Genomic DNA, 10,632 nt, shown 5'->3' with positions numbered 1-10,632 from the left:
CCTTTACTCACACACCCATACATCTCTATCTCTGTCTCTATCTTCATCTTTATCTCTCTCCCTCTCTCCCCCAAACCTTGACTCTCCCTCTCTCTCAAACTCGCGGCTCTCTCTCTTTGATGTCTCTCTCTCAGACCACCGCTCTATCTCAAAAACCCTAATTCTCTCTCTCAAATATCGAACTTCATCTCCTTCAGCTCTCTCTCTCTCACTCTCTCTCTCTCTCCCTCTCTCTCTTTCTATCTCTCTCTGTCTCCTTTCTTACCGCTACTTTATTGTAAACCTAATTTAAACCTAATACAAAATCACTGAATCGAGATTTGTCTATCTCTTTCTCCACTCTCTTCCGTCTCCCTATCTATATCTTGATGGAAGCTTCGATTTATGTAAAATTGATTGGTAAAGGTTAGATTTCGGCCATGGTGAAAGCGATTGACGATGCTTTGAAGAAAGGGAAGGAGTTTTCCGTCATAAATCGGGCTAGAAATTGTTAGTATTATTTAATTTAGTATCTTAAAATCGAGCCGAGAAAGCAAATATTTGGTTTGATTATGTATGTCAATTTTAAATTTATTTCAAAATTTTACGTTTTGATTTTAATGAAGCTTTTGTTTATAGGCCTGAAGCTTTGGAGCTTGAAACCAACCTTCAATCGGTAACATATATCTCTCTTTTAACTTTATTTACATCCATTGTGTATTTATATAGATCTTTCGGTGTATATTTATATTTGTATGTTCAATTTTGTTTATTCTATTATGTTCTGCTATTAGGTTTAGGTGTTAATAACACATTTAACTCTATATTTTTTGTATTAGATCTCTATGCTTTTATCATTGGGAGCTATGTCATTTGGACTGTTGTAACTTGGTGTTTTTCCTTTGATGTGTGGGTGGTGGCTGGATGTTTGTACCATAAGAATGCACCCTTTGAAAGTTCCAAGTCTGTTGTTGATAAGGATGCCAACACTAAGAAAAAGAACAAGTCTACTGACAGGAGCACATCGTCTACAGCTCCTTTGAATAAAGGTATGATATTACATGTAACCAAGTCTCTTAATACATTCAACATTTTGACTGGTATTTCCTTTTTGCTAATATTATTATAGTGAGATGTCAATACTAGCTGGCGAACTACCACAGGTGTAGATATAAGTGTACAGAACACTCCAAGTCATACAAACTTCACTTATGATAAAGATAACAGAAGAGGGATTGTGGTTCCTTTCAAGCCCCTCTCACTTGCATTTGAAAATGTGAATTACTATGTTGATATGCCTCCTGTAAGTCACCTGTCCTTTAAATTGATATTATAATATGCTATTTTTCTATGAGAGCAGAACATATGGTGGTCAACGATTCTCACAGTAAAACCATTCGTTTGTTCAGGAAATGAAGAGTCAAGGAATCACAGAGCACCGTCTCCAATTGCTATGAGATGTGAGTGGTGCATTCAGGCCTGGTGTTTTGACAGCATTAGTGGGAGTGAGTGGTGCTGGAAAGACCATGTTGATGGATGTATTAGTGGGAAGAAAAACCGGAGGGTATATCGAAGGAAGTATTAGCATTTCAGGTTATCCAAAGAACCAAGCAACTTTTGCTCGTGTCAGTGGTTATTGTGAACAGAACGATATCCATTCTCCACATGTTACCATTCATGAATCTCTTGTGTACTCGGCATGGTTACGTCTTGGTCCAGATGTGTCAAATAAAACACAAAAGGTTAATTCTCTTTTGCTTGCTGATTCTATTACAGATACGCCTCAAAACATTCACACTCTTGGTAAATACCTTATATGATTTTGACAAAAAGATGATGCTACAAAATCCCTGTTTATGCAGAGCATTATTAACATTGCTGATTCATTTGTATATAGTGAAGAAAGATCTGCAGGTTTCGGAGAATCTGGGAAATGGGTTGCTGAATATGTATGTTAAGTCTGGAGATATGGATTCGGCTGAGAAATTGTTTGATGGGATTGACATGAAGACGGTTTTTTCATGGATGTCTATGATAGAGGGCTATATGCAGAAAGGTGATTGGGAAAGTGCCAGTGTGTTCTTTGATCGAATGGATGCTTAATGAATTCATCGCGGGGAATGATTTAGCTGCTGCTGAAGTTTTGTTTAGAAGAGCGCCAGAGAAAGATGTGGTTTCGTGGAACTGTATGATTGCAGGGTATGTTGAAAACAAGAACTTCACAAGATCTTTGGAGTTGTTTAAAGAGATGATATTAGCAGATATCAGGCAGGATAGAATAACAATAAGTAGTCTTCTAGCTATTTGTGGCTTTGCAGGTGTAGTGAATTTAGGTGAATCAGTTCATTCTATCATGAAGAAATAGAACATCATGGGGGAGGAAGTTGAAGTAGCTTTAATGGATATGTACAGCAAGTGTGGTGCTCCAGATGAAGCTATGAAGTCATTTGACGACATTTCCATAAAATCCGTCTTGGCCTGGAGTGCCATGATTGTTGGTTTGGCGATGAATGGTCTTTCCAGAGAAGCACTAGACTCTTTTGCACAGATGCATCTTTAGTGATCTATCAGAACCTGATTAATTGTTGTTAATCAGCTTACAAAGTAATCATCGAAAGGACCCCAGGGAGATAACTCTTGAAGGTGATGAGGATGTATATATGCTAGCATACTCAGATAATACATTTTTTGTGTCATTGAATAATTATTATTGATGCAATATATCGACTAAAAAATTTGTCATTTTATAGATCATCACAATCTGATAGGACAAGATATGGTTATTTCTTTTGATCAGGTACCACTATTTACATATCCTTAAATTTCTAGTATTGATCTATATAATTAAGTTTTGCAATTAGTAATTTTATTTCAATACAGAATGCAAGAAATTCTATAAGCTCCCCAGATTATTCTGTCCCTCGTGTGGGTGCAACTAGCAGTGCTGAACAACCTGATCCTTCTAATCAGGAGAGGCTTGATTTGCTAAGTGATAACCACGGTTCTATAAGTTACCCGGGAACTGAAATCAGCCGCGATGCTTCCCTTCAATATTTTTCTGAAAATGATCTATTCCGAGAAGACCAAAGTGAGGACAGATTGGAACCAGATTGGGAATTAATGGAAGAAATAATGGAACAAACAGAAGCCGATACTCTAGCTGATGAGTTGGTTCCTGCAGTTTCTCCTCCACCTCAGCAGCACCAACAACCGACTTCTGTCATGTCAGAGCAGGATCTCGAATTTTTAAACTCTGATAATGTCTATAGTAAGTTCAAAATTTTCAAAATAATCTACTTTAATGATCCAAATTGTTTTATAAAGAAGTCATGTTGTTTCCTTCAACTGCAGGCCATAAATCACCTACATTAGAGATCCATTCAACTCCACCACCTCAGCAAACAATGCCGGAGCAAAGGATCCAAAGTCATCATTTAATTCTTTCAAAATATTAAGCAACAGGTATTGTCCATGTTTTGCTTTCAAAATAGTTGAAAACAGTTCTTTTAATTCTTTTTTTGGTTTTGTTTTATGTGTTTCAGGCTTATGAAGAAGAGGATTATTGATTGTAGTGGCATACTCCGTACCAAAAAGGAACGCCCCTGAGATGCTCTTGCCAGCTGGAGGTTGAACAAGAGGCTAAAAAAAGATGCAATCTTTTTTGAACCTTTGTTGACTGGTGGCTCCCTTTTTTTAGTTTCTTCACTTAAATTTGTTGGGTATCTTTTAATTTGATCTCTAAATGGATGTCTTCTGGTCCTGATGCTCCAGAGCTGAGGAATTCTGATGATGGAGTAAGTTTATAACTTTTGCTAATTTGTTCCTACTGCAGCTTTAGCGTTTTTGATCTTGAATTCGGAGTTGAATTCTCTCAATTTCAAAATTCATAATTAATGTAGGTAACAAAACTAAAATATATAGAGGGCTTTGGAGAGCCATGCAGGGTAACAATATCTATATATGTCAATTATATGTGATCCATTAAGATTTAGATTTGCAAAATGTAAATTGGTTATATTGAGTTTTGTGACCTGCATTTTCATTATCCCGGTATTTTTTTGAAGTGATTTTTATATATTTTTCTCCTGATTCGGATATTCTTTTTTTTTGGTAGGATTTATCTTTTCTGGCTCAAGACAATAACAATTCAACTGGTAGGCTGATTAATATTTTGGTTAATGTTGTTACATAATATCACTTTGTTACTTAGACAGTGTTACACATATTCAAACAAGGCTGCAGGAAAGTACTCCAGACTGTTTCTTACACAAAAAATCTGGAAAATCCGAAGTAGAACCCTTATCTGCAAGGACAAGGTAACTTAGTAAAATAAAAAACCCTTTCGCCATTATAACATTTCCATTTTTTTATTTACTTTCCTGTGTTTGAACTGGTCTGTTGTCTTCATGAGATGAGTGCAGAGCTGTGGCTAAATTTCTTAAAAATAGATCGTCCACCACTCCCGTTGTAGAAAGCCACCAGTCAATAAATATCAGCTTGAATGCGATCTTGGAAAAAAAAAAGAAGAGTATGTGCTCAAATGGTCTTTGAGACACTTGTAAGTCATTGTGCCTTGAAGTCAACTACTTATCAGTTAATTGATTTGGTAATCATTGGGAATTATGAGTTTCAAGTATTAATTTTAATATTTTGAAAAGGTTATGTCTGATATCTATCGTTTACCTCAGGTTTTAAAGAATAGCGGCCTTGTTGATGTACAGCAAGAAGAATCATTTGGCGATGTGACTTTGACAGTGACACCAAAACTTTCAGAGGAATTAATTTCTACCTAAGTGTGTGGCACATGTTCTGGCATATCTTACTGGTGAGAGAGAAAATTCTTTAAAAATATGGCATGAGATTGTTTTGCTCCTATCTTAAGGAAGATTTGTAATGCTTCAGTAATCAAGGAAAGTTCTAGTGACATATATGTGGCAAGATTGGGTCATGTCAATGTACTCAAACAGCTGCTAACCTTAACAGTGTTAGTTTTTACAATAGCGATGAATTAAGAAGACAAAATTCTATTCCAATTTTTTGAGATGTAATATTATTCACAGAATTAGAAACAAGACACCTGTTAAGTTTCAGACTATCTCATTCAAATTGACAGTATGCTATAACATGATACATCTTAATATCTGTGATCTGAGTCCTTCTTTTACTAGGTAAGACATTATAAAGTAATTATTAATTACTATTTCTATACTCAGCATGTTTTTCTTGTAACCAGGTCAGTATCTTACAGAAGTTGTTGGAAGTCCTTATTATGTTGCGCCTGAGGTGTTGCATAAATATTATGGACCTGAAGTTGACGTATGGAGTGCTGGCGTTATTCTATATATTTTACTATGTGGAGTTCCTCCTTTCTGGGCAGGTATTAGGAGTTAAAAGTATCACATGTTGAGCTTAAGAGTTTTTACCTGTGTGTAGTAATTGTGGCAGTTGATGATATTCCTCTTTGTTCGTATAATTTTTGGCAGAAACCGACTCTGGAATCTTCAGAGCGATTTTGAAAGGAAATATAGATTTTAAATCTGAACCATGGCCATCGATTTCAGACGGTGCAAAAGATCTAATAAGGAAGATGCTTGACAGGTCTCCTAAACAGAGAATAACTGCTCACGAAGTCTTATGTGAGCCATTGATATGCTTGATAGTTAGTATACTTTCGTGAGATTTATGTAGAAACTCTTTGTATTGATGTGATTCATGAACTTGTAATTGAATTCTATTGCAGATAATGGTAGCTTATGTTTATATTGCATTGTTTGGTATTTTTTTGTTTGTAAATATAATTGGTTCATTGGATGTGAACAGTATCAGGATGGCATGCAATATACAAAATATTAACATCACATTGGTAAATATAAAACGATGTAAAAAATATAAGAAAGACATCAGGTAAAATAATATTAAATGAAAAAGAACTAAAAAAACTGATGTGAAATAGTCATTTGACATCGGTTCTGAAAAGAAACTCAATGTATTTTAAGTCAAATAACATCGGTTAGAGAAACTGACTGATGTTAAACAAAAAGATTTAACATCGGTTTCGTGAAGAACACCCATGTCTTATCCATCATTTCACATCGGAGGCTAATTTAACCGATGTCTGATTAAACATTTCACATCGACCAACTTATCTAACCGATGTCTGATCTAGCATTTCACATCGGTTTGTTCGAAAGAATTTTAATAAATGGCTTTTAGAGCTTGTAGGTTTCATGTTTTAATGGATAAATACCTCATAATATACTCATATTCACCTTAAAATAATGTAATATAAGCTGAAATTTGTTGCAAAGATATCATATTTAATCTTAAAACCGATGTATAGCACTGTAATAGACATCGGCTGTTAACCGATGTCAAAAGCTAATGACATTTAATATCACACGCGAAGACATCGGTTCAGATTTTTTTTAACATCGGTTCTGAACCGATGTCTGATCCCGTTTTTCTAGTAGTGTATATACTCCCACCTTTAATCTAAACTACTTTATTTCTGGTTAATAGGCTAAAACATAATTGAACTCACTTCTTTGTAGTTGGGTAATTGAACTCAAAAAGTTTGCAGTCGACTAACTTGCATTTACATGATCACTGTCAACATATTTAAATGGACTAACCGAGTGCTGATATGGCTCTATGACATGTTAAAAAACAACCAGATGGCTTGCTAATTTGTCATAATTCGAGTAACAATATACATTGATGGGGATCGATAAACGGGGGAATGTTATACATATACATTATATATATATATAACTAAGTATTAAAGAGGCTGAGTAAGATTATGGGATTAAGAACTGAGATGATAGGTGAGATGATAGGTATGAGTACATCAACACATGTACAAAAGCACCTTAACAATAAAGTCTTAAATTATACCTAAACAATTGAAATCAATTAATCATAATACCCATAAATTGAAAAGGCCTTGAATTCAAAATGCGTATATGAACTCTAGAAATTAACTCATCGATTCATTATTTTTTTTGTTTCTTTTTGGTCTGATCCCTTCTCCATCTTTCAATTCCTTCCTTCGATTTTTTTTCTTTGATCATACTTCTTGAGCAATTTGATCAGCTTTCCTTTTCATCTTCATGTGTAAATAGTATTAATATATAACTGTTTCTAAACTTTGTTATTTGATGTGCGCGGTTCAAAAGGTTCAGTCTTATTTATGTTTTAATTGTGTCTAATTGTACCAGTGGACTTACGGGTCATAAAGCCTACACGCATAGCTAAAAAAACTTAACGTCCCTTTGTTACAAATCAACAAAAATTAAAGCAAAAGGTTTTTTTTCTTTAATTATTCAAGTGCAAGTTAATATTAGTAAAGAAAGTTAATATTTATTTTATTACGTGTTCCTCGACACTGAGGGCATCCCTCAAACGAAACCAAACTAAAGATAATTATTTAAACCGTAATAATGGACTTAGCATGCTTATTTTTTTATGTATTGATTATAATTAGATACTTAAATTTCAATCCTTTTTTTTCTAATTCGGACAAAAATATTATAGTAAACATATATATGACCTTATTTCGTATCTCACAGAAAATAAAGTTACTAATAATTTGATAATTGAATTCTTCTTTAATGTTATACAAGCGTGTAACCCGTGCGATGCACGGATTAATTTTAATATTTTTTTCCTATTATTAGTATAATCTTATTTTTATAAAAAATAAATAAATTATTTAATAATCCGTGCGCTGTCCGGATTAATTTTGACATTTTTCAAGGAAAATATGGTATAATTGATTGATTTGATCTTGGTTAACACTATTCTAAAATTTTGTTAGCACTTTTCAAAATAATATAGACACATATAATTTATTAGAATAATTAATTTATATATCAAATTTAACTACAAACTCTATTAATCGCCCAAATTCTTATTAGCCTTCTTTTATTAAAAGTAAAACACTTAATAAAATATATAAAATAGAATAATAGATTATTAAATAATTTATTAAATTAATTGAAATTGAACAATATATTATTAATTAATAATATATATTTTGTACGATAAATTATCCTATAACCCGTGCGGTGCCCGGTAATTTTAATATTTCTTGTCATACTTTTGTAAATTACTTATTTTCATAAAAAGAAAATAAATTATAAAATATTTAATGTAAATATGAAATTAATGATATAATTATTTTTTTATGTAAGTAGTATAGTAGAGTTTGTAAAGAAGTTACAGTTTAAGTAGTATAATATAGATATAACTACTACAAATGATAGAGGTCGTAGTTATGTTGGATACATAAATTAAATATTTTAATAAATTATATGTGTTTAATTTTTTTTGGAAGGTGGTAGCAAATATTTTAGGAAGGTGTTAAGTACCGACCAAACCAATCAATTATAATAGTATAGTATAGATGGTTTCTCCCTATAGCATTTAAATAACTATATAATTTACATGATTAACAAATCATTATCATGTTTTACCTACATGTTTGTACTCAAAATATCAAACTATTATAACCATAATATTTTATATTGTATTTTATTTCTAAAAATTATACAATATTCAATAGAATATATTTATGAGCCTAATCATACTAGCTTTATTTCTTTTAACGCCAGAACCTCAAAATACTTTTAAAATGTTTGTTTGAGAAGCCATATAAATATAGAAGAAGATTATGAGATGGTTTTTATAGGTATAATACATTAATTATTGTTTTTTATCTATGATTGTCCATCTTCTATTCCCATTGAAAATTAAATAATTTTGATTATACTTGTATCATTTCAAAATCCAATATAATATTCTCCCAAACATATGACTTACTTTTAAAAATCTATATATTATGAAATATATTTATTCAAATTATAATATTACTATTTTGGCATTTATTTTTTAAAAAATGAAGATGGTAAGAAGAATCTAGAACGTCCATTTCAATTCTAGCACTCGTACTTCTTAAAAACGTCGCTAGAAGTTTAAATTCACATATGTTAGCTCTATTATGTTAGATGTATGTCTTAATAACCCCACTAAAATTTTTTACACACATATGTGTATTATTTGTACAAGTACCCCCACAATCTTGTGTTATCCCTAATAAACTCTAAGTTTAGGTAATGATAAACTTGAGATAATTCTTTTAACTCTCATGTGATTATTCTCTTTGTAGGAAATTAATTAATGTTTTTATGGGTGTTGTATGAAATATATATTTAAATATATGTCTATGTGACCAACTTAAACTATATATGGATTCATTTTATGATATTAAGGATTTCAATTTTGTAATTGTAAATAAAATTTGACACTTTGTAGTGTTTCAAGATTTAAGGTCTCGGAGATCAGCAGAATTAATTTACACTGAGAAATGCATTTAGAATATATTATAATTGCTTTGATTTTTTGTTTTTCTTTTAAAAATTAGTATCTTAATTATTTTAAAGCATCAACATGTTAACATGTTTAGTTTCTGAAATTTGAGTAGTTTTACTCTATTGTTTCGCCTACAGAAAGAACAATATCAAGGGCAACACCAAGGCCAATACCCAACATTCATTCTGCAAGGAAGTCACAAAGCCAAGATCCGACCTGGGTCCCAACAAGAAGAAGATCAGCAACAAGTTCAAGGGCACACAGGTAAGAACATATTATTCATCTACTTTTTTAGATTCCTAAATTAGGGAGAATTCTTTATCTTTTGAAAGTGACTCAAGCACTACTAAAATTTTAGTAGATCATTAAACAAAACAAAGGAATAACCATATAAAGGTTGTTTGTACCAGCTGACTTATTGCATTATAGATGTCATGGAGACTCCGTATATTTTTGGTGCCCACCTACACTATTGCTTCTACGTTCTGATGTCAATTGTGTCAACATATAGGAATTTGTTAAGAACTTTTGCCGAGGATTGGATCATCATTTCCACTATTATCTTTGTTGATTTATCTTCATCATCATCATCAATCATTAAACAAAGAGTTATCTTCATCATCATCAATCATTACACAATAGACCTGCTACAATTCTTTCTTTTACGCTCCATCACCGAAAGTCTACTTCATCATGCATACAACCACGTGAAAAGATTAATTTTTTTTAGTGGATTATAGAGTCGATAGACCTTGCTTCTTTTGTCATATGCGGTAAAGATACACTTCTTGACAATCTCATCTAATCTCATCTAGCTTTTTTCTTTTCTTGTCAGGAATATGTGCATATGCAATGCAACCGAAAATTCTTAGATTTCCAACCAAGCGCTTTGCCAATCGCCGACCTTGTTGGAAGATAAAGATACTTTGGTGCCATTTTTTGTGATACATTGCTCGGCTTGCTTTTTTGTGGGATACTTATACATGTTTGATATTTAATTACAGGTTTTGCTTCTCTTTTTTGTGTCTATTCATTGCAAAACTTCTCTCTTTGTATTTATCATGTGAGAGACAGACACCTAGACCTTCTCCTTTTCGATTTAAATTCCAATTATCCTCTTGCACTTGTCCTTTTGTAATGTACCTTATAAAGTTCTCATTTTTGGTTTAAAAATCTAATAACCTAAGAGATTCTCATGCTTTTGGATTACTCATCTGATGAGCCTAGAGAACTGCTCCTGAATTCGCATCTGATGAACCTTTGGAACTTCTCCTCTTCAATTCA

General features: G+C 32.4%; 1 long non-coding RNA gene across 1 annotated transcript; it reads left to right on the top strand.

Moving 5' to 3' along the window:
• Positions 1–378: 378 nt before the first annotated feature.
• On the top strand, positions 379–926 carry LOC141705783 (uncharacterized). Its single transcript, XR_012568479.1, has 3 exons — positions 379–489; positions 619–655; positions 819–926. It is a non-coding gene; the product is annotated as an uncharacterized LOC141705783 (long non-coding RNA).
• The last annotated feature ends 9,706 nt before the right edge of the window (positions 927–10,632 follow it).

Source organism: Apium graveolens, unplaced genomic scaffold (genome assembly GCF_009905375.1).
Source record: "Apium graveolens cultivar Ventura unplaced genomic scaffold, ASM990537v1 ctg998, whole genome shotgun sequence".
Classification (NCBI taxonomy): Eukaryota; Viridiplantae; Streptophyta; class Magnoliopsida; order Apiales; family Apiaceae; genus Apium; species Apium graveolens.
Note: the sequence above shows the minus strand (reverse complement) of the source record. Positions and strands in the feature narration are given on the sequence as shown.